The 16817-nt window shown below is 41.4% G+C and overlaps 2 pseudogenes; both read left to right on the top strand.

The window, feature by feature from the left end:
• Nucleotides 1–100: 100 nt before the first annotated feature.
• Nucleotides 101–2774, top strand: LOC138844896 (ubiquitin-conjugating enzyme E2 variant 1 pseudogene; annotated as a pseudogene).
• Nucleotides 2775–2789: 15 nt separating this feature from the next.
• Nucleotides 2790–4734, top strand: LOC100350513 (tyrosine-protein kinase Yes pseudogene; annotated as a pseudogene).
• The last annotated feature ends 12083 nt before the right edge of the window (nucleotides 4735–16817 follow it).

The raw sequence follows: 16817 nt of genomic DNA on the forward strand, positions 1-16817 counted from the left end.
CCTGCTCCTGAAAAAAGCAGCAATCGGTCTGTGCGCGCAAGTGCGCCTGTGCACCAGGGCCCGGGATGGGCGCAGAGTGAAGGGGCTGGCCTTCGAGCTCCAGCGATGCAAGATGGCAGCCACCACGGGCTTGAGAGTAAAAGTCCCTCGCAATTTCCAACTGTTGGAAGAACTCGAAGAAGGCCAGAAGGGAGTAGGAGATGGCATAGTTAGCTGGGGTCTAGAAGATGACGAAGACATGATGCTTACGAGATGGACAGGGATATTAATTGGGCCTTCAAGAATAATTTACGAAAATAGAATATACAGCCTTAAATAGAATGTGGACCCAAATTCCCAGAAGTGAAGTAGGCAAGCATACAGGCTAAAATTGATTAGATTTGTGAACTTGAAGACCACACCTTTGCCATGCCCCTGTCCTCATGCCCCTGCCTGATGCCTTTGCCATGTCCCTGCCTGATGCCTTTGCCATGCCCCTGTGTGGCCACATCCCCCTATATGACCACACCTGGGTGCCCACTAGCCAATTATATTAATTAACCACTCCCCTTTGGAAGTGGGTTAAAAGCTGGGACACGGTGTGGCCCGGCCCGCTCTTCTTCCCTGGCCTCTTGCCAGGAGGGGACTTGCTGTAGCCCCACGCCTCCAGGGCACATGGCTTTCAGGCCACCTGGCCAATACAGATCTAGATGTTCTTCCACGTGGCTGGTTCCTGGTGCTCAGTATGAACCCCTATTTACCTCTCTCTCTTAAATAAAGCTCTCACTCTTCTATGCATCTTTCTCACCAAATAAAAGCTTAAAACATACCATGCTGCCTCATTTATCTGTGCCAGTATTTAGAATTCTTCTCTAAATATTAGGCAAGAACCCTCTTGGGCTTATTAATATCGGGGATTTAGCAATAAGCCCGTGGTGAAATCATAAGGTACCCCAAATTCCGGTAGCACATGTGGCACCCCAGGTAGCATTTCTAGGGAACTTTAAAGGGCCACATTTTAGTGTAAATTTTAGGGGGTCTTTTCTGATTTCAGAAGCACCCCCCTTTGTATGATTTGTAACAAAAATTAATGTGAATGGAGTTAACAGTTCCAACGGAGTGGTGGACCCAAGAGCCATCTCTGTGCCAGCAAAATGGCAGAACTCGTACAGCATCTGAGTGGTGCCATAGGAGCTGCGGCGCCTGATGATGGCCAAGGACAACATGAAGCTGCCTCAGCCGCCCGAGGGGCAGTGCCACAGCACTGCCCTCTGCAGTAGGAATCTGCTAGGTCATCCTGTAGGCCTCAAAGTACTGGAAAGGAAGCTCCCATGCAAAGGAGATTTATCTAAAGATACTGTAAATGATACTAATTTGTTGTCCATTTGAAATATGTAAGTTGTGCTAAAAAAAAAAAAAGGCAGCAATCTAAATCAAAAAGTGGGAAAGGTAGGGGCCAGCCTTGTGGCACAGTGGGTTAAGCCACACCTATGACACCAGCATCGCATATGAGAGTGCAGCTCCCTGGGAATGCAGCAGGAGATGGCCCAAGTTCTTGGGTCCCTGCCACCCAAATGGGAGATCTGGATGGAGTTCCTGGCTCTGGCCTGGCCCAGCCCCTAGTGCTGCAAGCACTTCAGAGTGAACCAGTAGATGGAAGATTTCTTCTTCTCTCTCTCTCTCTGTTGCTCTGCAATTCAAAGAAATAAATCTTTTTTTAAAAAAACTGGTATGGCAAATATTTGGCCCAAATTGATTTTTTAAATGTACTGCTGACAGTGGACTCCAGCAAATATTTGAGACTGACCTGCATGCACTAACACTAATCAGGAGGAAGCATTACTGCCCCCTGAAGCCTTTCCTGTGTGATACTCACTCTGCCTGAGTCAAAATTTACCCACTCTACATTTTTAAAAAAGATTTATTTATTCATTTGGAATGCAGAGTTACAGAGAGATTGAGAGGGAGAGAGACAGACAGAGAGAATCTTCCATCTACTAGCTCATTCCCATATGGTCACAATGGCTGTAGTTATGTTGGGCCAAAACCAGGAGCCTAGAACTCCAGTCTCCCATGAGGGTTGTACGGGCTAATTTCTTGGGCCATCTTCTGTTGCCTTCCCAGGCACATTAGCAGGGAGCTGGCTCAGAAGTAGAGCAGTAGGAATTCAAACTGGCACCCATATAGATGCCAGCATCACAGGCAGTGGTTTAACCCACAGCTTCACAACACTGGCAGCAATTCTATACTTTTTTCCATGAAATACCTATGAACTTCTCCATAGAAAAAAGATCCATGAAATTTTTCCATTATTATAATCCTTAACCCCATCTGAGAATGATGACTGTTAAAGAGAGACATTCTACAAACACAAAAAAAATTCACATCACCCAGAGTTTTTGTGTATTGCACCTTTGTAGCCATTGACTATTTCCTATTCCTCACAGGAATGTCCATGTGTAGCTTTAATAGTCTGTGAAGATGTAACAGAAACAACATATCCCTATCTTGAATATGTGTAAATCATCAGAATCCTTAGCAGTAAACAAGAAGTAGCATGGACGGGGCTGGGAGACGTGGTGAAAATCCCATGGATGTCGCTGTACCAGAGCACACTTTGCGGAACTGGGTTTCAACAGTGAAGCAGAAGGGGAAAATTGGCAAGAATTAAAAAACCAGCGATTTCTCTATCCATTTTCTTGGCTGTTACTGAGCGGTGTACTGTTGGGAATGAAGTTTATTTTCTTCAACTGACTTTCTTATTAATAATATTCTAGTACTCCCTCCCCCCCCCCCCCCCCCCGTGCGCCAAGAGTGGAGTGGGTGGAGCCAGGCGGGGAGGCGGCGGGGAGTGAGGCAGACGGGTTGGGGAGCCCAGGAATTCCCTCCTCCTCAAGTAACAAGTCCTGGACCAGGATGCCCCAGGACTTGGAGGATGAGGAGGGAGTGGGTCCCATGGGCCTCGCCTCCATCCACCGCCCTTTCCCCACTACTCAGAGTTGCGGCTGCAGCGCCTCATGAGAGCATGGCTGGAGGGCAGCTTCTGTAGATTTTATAATGGTCTGCATTAAAAGTAAAGAAAACAAAACTGCAGCCAATAAATACAGAACTGAAAACACTCCAGAGCCTGTCAGTACAAGTGCCAGCAATTATGGAGCAGATCACACTGCAGGGACACCATCGTGTTCGGCAAAGGGAGCATTGGTTAATTCAGCAGTCTTTCCATAACACCATTTGGAGGATCCTCAGGGGTGACTCCTTTTGGATGAGCTTCTTCCTCACTGTCAGTGGTGCCAAGTTCATATCCTACTGGTTTAACAGCTGGTGTTACTATATTTGTGGCCTTATATGATTATGAAGCTAGAACTACAGAAGACCTCTCATTTAAGAAGGGTGAACGATTTCAAGTAATTAACAATATGGAAGGAGACTGGTGCAAAACATGATCCATTGCTACAGGAAAGTGGCTATATCCCTAGCAATTATGTAGCGCCTGTGGATTCCATTCAGGCAGAAAAATGGTAGTTTGGAAAAATGAGGAGAAAAGATGTGAAAGATAGTACTTCTGAATCCTGGGAATCAGCGAGGTATATTTTTAGTAAGAGAGAGTGAAACTACTAAAGGTGCTTATTCCCTCTCTATTCGTGATTGGGATGAAGTAAGGGGTGATAATGTGAAACACTACAAAGTTATGAAACTTGACAATAGTGGACATTACCTTACAACCAGAGCACAATTTGATACTCTTCAAAAATTGGTGAAACACTACACAGAACATGCTGATGGTTTATGTCACAAGTTAACAACTGTGTGTTCAACTGTGAAACCACAGACTCAAGGTCTAGCAAAAGATGCTTGGGAAATTCCTTGAGAATCTTTGAGACTAGAAGTTAAACTAGGACAAGGATGGTTTAGTGAAGTATGGATGGGAACATGGAATGGAACCACAAAGGTAGCAATCAAAACACTAAAGCCAGGTACAATGATGCCAGAAGCTTTCTTCCAAGAAGCTCAGATAATGAAAAAATTAAGACACGATAAACTTGTTCCACTATATGCTGTTGTTTCTGAAGAACCAATTTATATAGTCACTGAATTTACATCAAAAGGGAGCTTATTAGATTTCCTTAAGGAAAGGGATGGAAAATGTTTGAAGCTTCCACAACTGGTTGATATGGCTGCTCAGATTGCTGATGGCATGGCATATATTGAAAGAATGAACTATATTCACCAAGATCTTCGAGCTGCTAATATTCTTGTAGGAGAAAATCTTGTATGCAAAATCGCAGATTTTGGTTTAGCAAGATTAATCGAAGACAATGAATACACAGCAAGACAAGGTGCAAAATTTCCAATCAAATGGACAACTCCTGAGGCAGCACTGTATGGTTGATTTACAATAAAGTCTGATGTATGGTCATTTGGAATTCTACAGACAGAACTGGCTACAAAGGGCAGAGTACCATATCCAGGTATGGTGAACTGGGAAGTGCTGGAGCAGGTGGAATGAGGATACAGGATGCCCTGCCCTCAAGGCTGCCCAGAATCCCTCCAGGAATTGATGAATCTGTGTTGGAAGAAGGACCCTGATGAATGACCAACATCTGAGTATATTCAGTCTTTCCTGGAAGACTACTTCACTGCTACAGAGCCACAGTACCAGCCAGGAGAAAATCTATAATCTAAATAGCCTGTTTTATGGGCACAGACCTGCCAAAATATAAAGAATTTATATGGAGATCCTCACTTACATTAAGGAATCAAAAGAAGAAAATCTTCACTCTGCCTGTTCTTAACGGTAAACTGGAATTCCAGGTTCGATTGCACAAAACCACTTTTTTTTTTTTCCCAAGCATTAAGTACCAATGATGAATTTTCCAACTTATTTCAGGGTCCAAAGAAAGTAGAGCTAAGAATACTGTTGACAGCTTAGTTGGTAGCATGGTAGTGAAGAGCAACAAAGCTACTGTCTATAAATCACTTCTGTTCTTTACTTCCCCAAACAGAATTGTTGAGATTATTTATTGTCACAGACAAAACTTGGGAGATAAAAGTTATACATAAAATCTAAAATTAAGGAACTTTGTGGGACCAAATGATTCCATTCCACTTTTGAAAAATATCCTGCATTTATTCTCAAAAGTTTGTTTCAAAATCAGTCAATATGCAATCTTAACATATGCTTCATTTTGCATGGAAATGGGCCAGGTTTTTTAGAAGCAAAAAAGGAATATAAGCAGTATCAAATTAAATTCAGACCACACCAGTAGATTTCAGAAGTATGATATACTGTCTTCATATTCATGTTTATGGAACTAGAAAATAGAATAAAACATTTTTCATTTTGCTCAGTTTCTGAATAGTTCTACTTATAATCATGAAGGTAAGTAGAAAGTAAATCTTTTTAAAGTTTGCATTGATTTTTTTTTTTAAAGGCAGTTGAAGTTGTACTATCCAGTCCAAGAGGAAATCTTTTAATCCTTAAATGGCGTGAAAGTAAGACCCAGCATTTAAATAGTCCTTTCGAAGAAAAAAAAATAGTCTTGGTACTGTGAGTATTGTTGCTAATATGTTGTTGTTATGGTAATGGGTGCCACAAATGGAAAGTACCACTAGATCAGGGACTTGAATGTACTTTTGCTTGTATTGAATAGAGACTAACAGAGAGGGAAATGTATTTAAAAGAAATATGAGAAAAGATAATGAGAAAGTTTTACAGGTGGAGAATGGAAAGGAATGTTTAATGTTGATGTTATGGAGTAACAACATGGCTTTGCTGGTACTCAAAGCACCTCCTTAGCTATTTTCTGAGACTTGAAGAGTTATATGAATATGAAGCTAATTTTTCTTAACATATACACTAAATGAGTGTTATATCCTGAAAATAGTGAAGTCAGGGCTTCACACTAATTCCAATGACAAAGCTCTTATGTAAAACATTTTTAGAACTCTAGTGTTCCAATCCATGTTTGAATATGCATTCACTTTTGAAATATACTTAATGGTTATCATTTTTTCCCTCTTAAAGTATAGCTGATTTGAGGAGGAAAACTTATGCTGTGTAGTAACAGTAGTAAGCAGAAAGCAGTTTTTGCCTACTTAAAGTGCAGAGTGAAACACGCAAAATAAGCTGATTTTTATTTTTATTATAAACTGAAAGAAATTCCAAAATACAGATTTGAATATCAGCATTACTGCTTTAAGTGTCTAGAAGAGGGAAAACTGAACATGATAATTAAAATAAAAGTGACATTTATCTTTTAAAATACTCTTTTACAGCCATACTTTAAATAAAGCATTATCAGGTTCCCAGATTTTAGGATATAATTTTTAACTTCTATCACTTACCTAATTTCATCATTAAATTTCATATTCTGTGCCATGGCATCCATGTTCAAATTCAGGCCATTTTAAAATGTGACAGGTGAACTTTATGCAAGATTTGGCAACAGTTCTGGTACTAAAAATTATGGTTGTTTCTTCTGTTTACGTAACCTGGTTAGTATTGAAGCTCTCTGCCAAGAGGGTCTTCCTAAGAATAGTGCTGTCACTATTTATCCTTAACGTCTACAACCTGTGACATGAGATATTTAAAGGGCTTTATGTGAACTATGATACTGTAACTTTTCTAAGCATTTTTAAAAGGGTAACAAAATTATGTTCATATACTAATTCTGATTAGAAAAATAAGCCAGGAAAAGTTGATGGTATTCTTTAGGTTTTAACTGAATGGAGCAGTGCTTTATAATAACAGATGTACAGTAAAGATAAAACACTAACTTAATGTTGTGTATTCAGTTTAAATTGTTATTTATTTTTAAATTGCTGAGAAAAATAAAGTTTTATACATTTGGAGATTTTTTCCCAAAAAATAATATTGTAGTGCAGTGATTATTCTTTTACAAAGAATTGAAGTTGAAATATCCTAATACATACATCTGAACTACACTCATCTCCAATTTGGTGATTTTCACACTAAGATTTGCCACCACTGAGATGATACTAAACAGAAAGCCCTTAAAGATACAAGAAATGGAGGTACAAAAATCACATGGGGGCTGGCGCTGTGGTACTGCCAGTTAAAGCCAAGGTCTGCAACACTGGTATCCCACATAGGAGCCAGTTCGAGACCCAGCTGCTCCACTTCTGATCCAGCTCCCTGCGAATGCACCTGGGAAAGCAGTGGATGATGGCCCAAGTCCTTTGGCCCCTGCACCCATGTGGGAGACCTGAAAGAAGTCCTGGCTCCTGGCTTCAGCCTGGCTTAGCCCAGTCATTGCAGACATTTGGGGAGTGAACCAACAGATGGAAGTGCCCTCTCTTTTTCTCTCTGTCTCTAATTCTGCCTTTCAAATAAATATATATTTTTTTAAAAAGTCACGTCACATGAAATCTATGATGTAATAAATTTATGTCGATGCAAAGCCCATGGACCAGAGCCAGCACTGTGGAATGGTGCTTTAAGCAGCCCCCTGCTATACCAACATCTTATATAGAGTGCTGGTTCAAATCCCAGCTGTTCTACTTCTGATCCAGCTCCCTGCTAATGCACCTAGGAAAACAGTATATGGTGGTCTAACTGCCTGGGTACCTGCCACCCATGTGGGAGACCTAGATGAAGTTCTGGGCTCCTGGCTTCCACCTGGCCCAGCCTAGGTCATTGTGGCCATTCAAGGAGTGAACCAGGTAGCATAAGAAGACTTCTTCTTCTCTCTCTGTTACTCTGCCTTTCACATAAATAAAATAAATGTCAAATATATGGACCATTTGACTTAATAACTGGAAAATTATAACCAAGGATACTGTGTCTCTTTATAATTACCTGGAAGTTTTTGTATATTATTTGTATCTCAAACAAAAATTTAAAAATGTGTTCAGAGACTAAAAGCATTGATAGCCAATCCACAGTTGATCATTATAAGTAAAATTCACTGAATTAAGCTATTTTTCCCATTATGAATTACGATGGAATCTTTACCTGAAAAATAACTTATGTGTTTCATTAACCCCAAAGAAAGAGGTAATAAAAGAAGGGCAAAACGAATAGCAGCCCCAAGCTTAACTAACAGAATAGTAATGCGTAAAAGAGGTATCACATTCACAGTCTGTTAACTTAAAAGTAGAACTAAGAGCAATTTGATGACAAAGACAATTTCTAGAGTAAATTCAAAATTGGCCATGTGAGAATCAAGTACACTAAATATCAAAAAAGTACTTCTGAATCCACTATCCTCTCATTTCATTTGTTCTCAGGATGACTGAATAAACGAGACACATTGGTGATATACCATGTTTATTTTTAATCAAAACAACAGTTGGGGCATCTGATCAATTCAATTCTTGATCTTTTATAGGTAAATAGAGGATACACGGCCTGACCAAACAAAAATCACTTGTTACTATCATCTTGCTTCCAAAATCCAACTCTTCACATGGAACACATCCACACCATGCATATTAAAACATTCACAGTCATATAAAGCATTAGAAATTACTGTAACTTATTTAAAAGCACCTTACTACACCCAAACTATTTCCTTCTCAAAATATTTATATGTAGAATAATCACATATCCAGTTATTTCAATCAACATAGGATTGCAGTAATAATAATTCAGCCTCAAGTGAATATTTCAGATCTATTCAGTTGGAATGATTAAGACTAAAATAGACAACTAAATCTAAATTTTTCTTTCTCATCATACTGTATTGTCACAGACATGCAAAACTGGTACACAATATAGTGCTATTCACAAGGCTAGAAAAGAAAACAGCTAGAACTGTGCTCAAATACCAATACATCTTCTCATTAAAGCAAAGACAATATTGCCTCCCGTGCACATTCATTACTGCCTTTTAATGATTCCAAGCTACCTAGATGAAAAGTTTTATTGAGGGCAGGTCAAGGTAGCACATAGGCTTTCGTATTTATTCACTCTAAGCTCTGATCCTCTCAGTGATAAAACAAATGCAAACTCATCCTGGACTCTGTAGTGGACCCACTCTAATCAAAACCTTTATCAATTTTCTTGGTTTCAAGGAAGCTTTCCTTTTCATCATTGTCAGTGTTAACTAAAGAAATCTTGCTCAATAAGCACCCCAGATAATATGCTAGAGAAAAATAATCCTAGCATAAAACGCAATAAAAAAAACCTAGTGGCTCAGAAGTTAAAGGACCCTTAATGTTAACAATATTGTTGATTATACCCAATGTAAAGTTAGTTACCTAAGCAAGCACTCTGAGGCACACAGCTGTCATATGTATCTTTAATATGGGGACTAAATGTCTAGAAGTTTGTTGCTGATAGCAATGCTATTAAGTGCATAAAACTGACAGATCTGATGGTGGCCCCCCCAAAAAAAATCCTGAAATGGAATGATATATTTAATGGACATAGGACACCAGAATACAAATACCCATAAGCAATGTCATAGAAGTAACACAAAGTAAAAAAAAAAAAAAACACTGTAGGCTAAGATTTAAAAAAAAAAAAAAAAACTAGAATTGTTTAGTTAGGGGAAAAAATCATTAAAGCACATACAGTCACACAAGCATGTTCAGTCTTGTCACAGAACTGCAAAGTGGACTGTTTCCAATATCTAGAATGGGATATCCTTAGGTGATTATTATAACCAAACGTTTAGGGAGTCTATAAGGAAAAGGTCCTAAAAATTTCACATGTAACAAACAAAATCTATAGAATGCCCAAACTCGGTGTTATTATTGATGACAGATCAACCTATGTAAAATCAGCAGCAAAAGGTGAGTCTTCATTTACTTAAGTGGGTCTCTACCTATGGGTCACTTGAAACTGTCAGGTCATCATTATGTATGGAATGGAATCCTTGATGATCTGAGGAATCCATGAGGCCACAAAGTTGATATATACTCTGATATAGGGAGAAAAATAAAGCAAGCCAGAAGTTTCCCTTTTTTCAAGAAAGAAGACTCCTCATATATTTTTATATAATTTTACTTGACATAGTATGCACTTATTACCACCCTATTTTTCTTTTTGCTTTTCCACTAAAAGTTCCTTTTTCCGTTCTGTCTTAAATCAATTCCATTCTGGTAGTAACTTCCGTTTTGCTAAATTACTGGTCAATTCTCAATCGCCATATTTGCAGGACATGAGTGCAGCCATGGCGTGGCCAGGCCAGGCCAGGCCAGGCGGCTCCGCACGTGCAGTTGCCGCCGGACGCCCCCGCCTGAGCCGTGCGGAGCCGAGCCCGGGAACTAACCCGAGCCAGGGCCAGCGGAGCCAGTCGCCGGGTGTCCCGGGGATGGCGGCGCAGGGAGGGGCCCGGTGCACGTGCACGTGGGCCACCGCCATGGCGCACAGCGGCCCCGCAGGGGGCGCAGCGGTAGCGGCTCAGCCCCCAGACCGAGTGGCACCAAGGAGGGGTCAACATGAAGCGCGCCTGGCTCCACGAGGTGCAGGGCCAGCTGCAGTGCCTGCAGGAGGACTTCATCTACAGCGTGCAGGCACTGGAGGAGTGGGACTGTGAGCTGGAGCGTGTGCACATCTGCCGCCATGATGCCACTGTGCCCAGGGCCGGCCATGAGCAAACTGCTGTTGTGCAAAGAGGGCGAGTGGATCCTGGAGCAGCTTGTGCAGCCGCCACAGCCCCCCAGCAAGAGGACCATTGGGAACCAGATTGAGAGGGACCAGGCTGCCGAGGATGATGCCAGCGGCCTCCTCTCCAGCGGGCCCTGTGAAAGGGGCAAAGAAGATGGCGCCCAGAGGAAGTAAGATGGGCGGAACTCAAAGTTGTTTACCACCAAAGCTGATCAGCTGCACAACATCAGGGGAAGTGACGACAACTAATGGTGAGTGTATAGACATATGGCTTGTCCTATGAAAATGGCCCCCTAAAATGACCGTTTAAGTGATTGGTTGGTCCTTATGCCCTGCCCCAGGGACTCTGCAGTTTCGGGCCCAGTCCATCCTCGTACAGGTGGACTAAGACCCTGCAATATTAACTGACTTTGAATAAAAGCTAAAGTAGAAAAGTAGATACCGCTTGCTTTGGAATTTGGTATATATTAAAATAGGTTCTCATAAACTTTCTATGTTAGACGCTCTGGACATCATGCCCTTATCCCTAGCTACATCACAGACAATCCTAACTTACAACCAACCATACAGAGATGGTTATCTCTTTTACATCAACACACAAACAGGGAGAGAGACGATCAGAAAGGTTGAATAAACTGCCCAGTACAACTGACATAACCAACAGCAGCTGTGGTGGTTTTCACCATGTTAACTTATTAGATGAAACTCAGTTTCCCAGGATCCTCTTGTCTATATGCATGTGGCTGCAGGTGGCCAAAGGAGGAATTTGTTTGTTTTGGGAAACAAGGAAAAACAGCATATATTTCTCTCTGAAGGTCTTTGTGATTTGATGTATTGACACATGCAGAGTCCCAAAGTGGCTCTCCTTGCCAAAACCATCTTCCAGATTTCCAGTCTAATTGGCCAAAGTAGCCATACACCCATAATGAGAGACTTAATGTGGACCTGAAGAGGCAAGAGCCATGCAAGGACAGGAGCTTTCCGTTGGATTTTCTACCAACTTCCCTGAATAATCCTCCTTCCACAACTGGATGTGTCTTTCTTCCTAAATTCCCCAGGAAGTTCTAACTTGCTTACCCACCAAGGGCCTCGAGATGTCTGATATTGATGTTCCTTAGACTCATCAAATGCCCCTTCTGGAAAATAACTTTTCCTGCTTTCTCCCTGATTGTCTAAGTGCTTTTAGTTTTAATATATTTCAAATTCCATTGTATTCACAGTGTTTCTGTTTCCATGACCAAGTTGCTAGCAAAACTCAAATTCAAGTCTTCCAGGACCTTCTCACTATTCCACAAGAAATCCAACTTAGGAAGGTAAGACCTTTAACTATGTAGCTATGGGTTAGTAAAGAACTGAATGAGAAACAGAATGAGCTGTAGACAAGAAATGCTGGAACCCAATGGGAAAACTGCTAGTATAAAACTACTGTTTTTTAATTGAATTTATGCTACCTCTAAACTAATAACAAATAGTCTCACCATTTCTGACAGAATTCACCCTATAAGTTATATGAAGAAACCAATGCCCCAGTTAGGACACCTGACCATGATCATATACCTTCCAAATGTCAGAAGCTAGACTCAACCATTCCTCTGTGACTCTAAAGCCCTATGAAGAAATTATGCAGAAATGCCTCCTAGCGGCAGGATGAGTTTGAAAACATTCAGGTGCCCGTCATTCTAGTCTCTGTATACTACGATACCCGCCATTCTAGTCTGTCCCATTGCCCTGCTACCTTTCAGCCCTCCATGGACCTAATGCACACCTATTGTCTGGCCAGTTATGACTGAGGATTATTTATGTCTAGTTACTGTTGCCAGGCAAATATCAAGGAGGAAGATTCAAGCAATAGCATATATTTCACCACTTTTTCTACTGTTATTGTTAAGGCTCATTAGACAACTCATAACTTGGTTACTGTGTATTGGAAACAAAATTACTTTCATCACCTTAATGTCTCCAGGACTCAACATTTTTCAAATACACGCAGGAAATTAGACTAGATCACCTCCCAAAACACATCTGGGTCTTAGAACATAGATTTTAACATTCTATTTTGTACTTTCTGCTGTGTAGTAGGACCTGCATACAGTAAACAGGCAAAAAAGAGGTGGGAGAGGAGACATGGATATTGTATTTTTTTCTATCACATGCTTTCAAAACCATGTAAGTACATATTCCCAACTGTCGCTCCCCTCTTCATGGAGGAACGACACAAGACCCTGCGCTGTTCTTTTGTCTGCTCGGCCCTTCCCGGGTTTGCTGCTGGTTCTTCCCGGGTTGGCTAGGTGGGCGGTTCCCCCTGCCACTTTCCCCACTTCCGCGGGGGAGCTACACACCGCCGGCCGGCTCTCTCGGGGGCTGCTCAGGTGTTCCCTTTAGATGTTCCTGGTGCATGTTGTCTCTCTCCTCCTTTATAGTCCTCTTCCACCAATCCCAACTCTGCTACCCACACGCCGAGTATGCTGCTCTCCTCCAATCAGGAGCAGGTCCTGCTGTTTATTGGTTGAACTGGAGGCAGCTGTGTAGAAGCTGTTTCCTCCTCTCCCAGCGCCATATTGTGGGAGAGCAGATGCATAGAATAAGTCTTAATTCCAGTAACTTAGTCTAGTCCCAGTTGCTCCCCACACCCAACCATCATTACTCTTTTCCTAGCAAAACCTATATTTCTGTGAAATTTTTGTCAAATTAAATTATAAATTCTAATAACATATCCATTTTTCAAGCTATATAGAACTTAGAACAGCAATTAGAACACCTGTAAGCTCACCAAAGTAATGCAATTCAGCTCAAACAAAGACATTTAAAAGTTTTTCTTTTTAGCTTCAACAGTCTTACCTTGGAAAAGAATTGAAATTTTTTTTGACAGGCAGAATGGACAGTGAGAGAGAGAGACAGAGAGAAAGGTTTTCCTTTTGCCGTTGGTTCACCCTCCAATGGCCCCCACGGCTGGCGCGCTGCGGCTGGCGCATTGTGCTGATCTGAAGCCAGGAGCCAGGTGCTTTTCCTGGTCTCCCATGAGGTGCAGGGCCCAAGCACTTGGGCCATCCTCCACTGCCTTCCCGGGCCACAGCAGAGAGCTGGCCTGGAAGAGGGGCAACCGGGAAAGAATCTGGCGCCCCGACCAGGACTAGAACCCGGTGTGCCGGCGCCGCAAGGTGGAGGATTAGCCTACTGAGCCACAGCGCCCGCCTAAGAACTGAATTTTATTTATAATTTTGGAACACAGGAAATGTCTATTTTTACAAATCACCAAGGATACAGAAAACTTGTTGTAGACCTACATTTTCCCTTCTTTCATTCAATAAATACTTATTCAAATATGTATTGTATATGAAGCATTATATTTCTTTTTTTTAAACAGGGTAATATATTTTACTTTTTAATGTTTATTTTCAACATACACGGTCTGGTGATTTTTTTTAATAAATATAAATTTCCAAAGTACAACTTTTGGATTATAGCGGCTTTTTCCCTCCATAACCACCCTCCCACCCATGACCATCCCATCTCCCACTCCCTCTCCCATCCCAGTCTTCATCAAGATTCATTTTCTTTTTTTAAAAGAAATTTGACAGGTAGAGTTATAGACAGTGAGAGACAGACAGAGAGAAAGGTCTTCCTTCCATTGGTTCACCCCACAAATGGCTGCTACGGCCAGTGCTGTGCTGATCCGAAGCCAGGAACCAGGTGCTTCTTCCTGGTCTCCCACGTGGGTGCAGGGGCCCAAGCACTTGGGCCATCCTCCACTGCCCTCCTGGGCCACAGCAGAGCGCTGGATTGGAACCCGGCACCCATATGGGATGCTTGCGCCACAGGCAGAGGATTAACCAAATGAGCCACAACGCCGGCCCCAAGATTCATTTTCAATTATCTTTATATACAGAAGATCAATTTAGTATATACTTAGTAAAGATTTCAACAGTTTGCACCCACACAGAAACACACAGTATAAAGTACTGTTTGAGAACTAGTTATACTGTTAATTCACATAGTACAACACATTAAGGACAGAGATCCTACATGGGGAATAAGTGCATAGTGACTCCTGTTGTTGATTTAACAATTGACACTCTTATTTGTGATGTCAGTAATCACCCGAGGCTCTTGTCTTGAGCTGCCAAGGTTATGGAAACCTCTTTGTGTTCGCCAACTTAAACCTTATTTTAATAAGGCCATAATCAAAGTGGAAGTTCTCTCCTCCCTTCAGAGAAAGGTATCTCCTTCTTTGATGGCCTGTTCTCCGCTGGGATCTCAGTTTTTTTTTTTTTTTTTTTTTTTTTTGCCAGAGTGTCTTGGCTTTCCATGCCTGAAATACTTTCACGGGCTTTTTAGCCAGATCCGAATGCCTTAAGGGCTGATTCTGAGGCCAGAGGAAGCATTATATTTCTATAAAGAAGATAAAGAAATATAGTAGATAATTTCATCCTCAAGGACTTTCTAGTCTTGTTTACAAGCTTAAAACTTTCTTCTTTTTTCTCACAGTTAGCAACTGGTTCAAAACTCCTAAAACTCATTTCTACAATTTCTCAGCAACTCTTCTGCTCTTCCTGTGTGAGCTGTGACTGAATCTATCCTGGATGAAGGCATTGACTTAACTGGCTTCTCTGCTTGCCTCTCTTCCCATATGTGGCTATTCTCAGCACAGCCCCAGAGTGCAAGTAAGTTATGCTGATTTTCTACTTAAAATCCCTAAAACACTCCATGCAACTCAAAGTGAGAGAAGCCTATATAATGCTATCAAGGCTGGTTGGTGCTACTCTCCTTCTAACTCGCTCTGATCCAGCTACAGTGCCCTCCTGGATTCTTGGAACACTCTAGGTGTGCTACCACCTCAGGGCATTGCACTGGAAGCAGCCTTACCACTGCTTTTTTCCTCAGTTATTGCTCCCTTCCTGTCTTCAAAGTCTTGACTCAACTGGTTCCCTCTTGGTGAGGCTTACTCTTATCTTGTGCAAAATGATATATTCTATATTCCTCTTCCTCCTTATACTGAGTCATTTGCACTGAGAGTTTTTTTTCTCTTTCTAACATACTGGTCAGTTTGCCTATTGACTATGTCTATTGTCTGTCTCCCTGTAGAATAATTCAAGTTCTATTATGTCAGGGATTTTTACTCTGCAGTTCACTGCAATAACCCCAATGCACAGAGCAGGATCTGACATATAGAAGGCCTCCAGTAATTATCTGGAGGATTTATGGAATGAATGAGTCCATGAGCATGATTCTATGTCAAACATTGAGTAGACTGGAAAACGCAGTCAACAACCCTGAACTGAACTGAATTAGTTTCCACAGTGGATGGAAATGATCTACCCTTCAAACCTGTTTTCTATGTGTCATAAAGAGAAAGAATAATTTTTTTCCCACAACACGGAGGGATGCTTTGAGAACTAATTAAATGGTAACATGGAGAAAGTATTTTGATTTTTTGACAGGCAGAATTAGACAGTGAGAGAGAGAGAAACAGAGAGAAAGGTCTTCCTTCCGTTGGTTCACCCCCCACAAATGGCTGCTATGGCCGGCGTGCTGCACCGATCTGAACCCAGGAGCCAGGTGCTTCCTCCTGGTATCCCATGTGGGTGCAGAGCCGAAGCACTTCCTCCACAAGCATTTTGATTTTCTAAGAGAAAGCACTTTGTTAATTTGAGGTTTCTATTGTATGAAGGAATTCTAAGTGACACAGGGGCAAGTACAAAGACAAGAACAATGTTAAAGAGATTATGCTGTTGTTCACAATGCTACACTGACATTTTACAGGATAACTGATTTAAGCATAAGCAGGATGGAAAAAGAAAGTGGTTTGAGAAATCCTACCCCAAATGACAGGTTTTCAAGAAATACCTTCTTCTTTGTAATGACTCTCAATTATTTAGAATACAATACATTCTTTAATGAATCGTTCTCCTCTTTTACCATCCTTGTCCATTTTGTGGCTGTTTTCTTGCTAATTAGAACTTCCAAGCCAATGTGAGAGGAGCAGCAAAGATAAAGAAGTAGAAACTAAGAATTGTACTTATCATGAACTTATTTTGTTCTCCTTCCTGGAAATGTTTAAACTTTGATCTAGAATACTTTTACAGTTATCCAATTTTTAGAGGTTACACAGTTTTCAGTTAATTGAGCAGCATTGTGAGTGAGCCAGTGTGCAAGGTCTGGGTCCAAGGAGCACAGAAAGTGATGAGATTTTGTTCCTGCCCCCTCTACAGATTGGCACGCTAGACAAGGTGTCAAAACATCTGAGTTTTCACCCTGACTC

The sequence above is a fragment of the Oryctolagus cuniculus genome, chromosome 13 (genome assembly GCF_964237555.1).
Source record: "Oryctolagus cuniculus chromosome 13, mOryCun1.1, whole genome shotgun sequence".
Lineage (NCBI taxonomy): Eukaryota > Metazoa > Chordata > Mammalia > Lagomorpha > Leporidae > Oryctolagus > Oryctolagus cuniculus.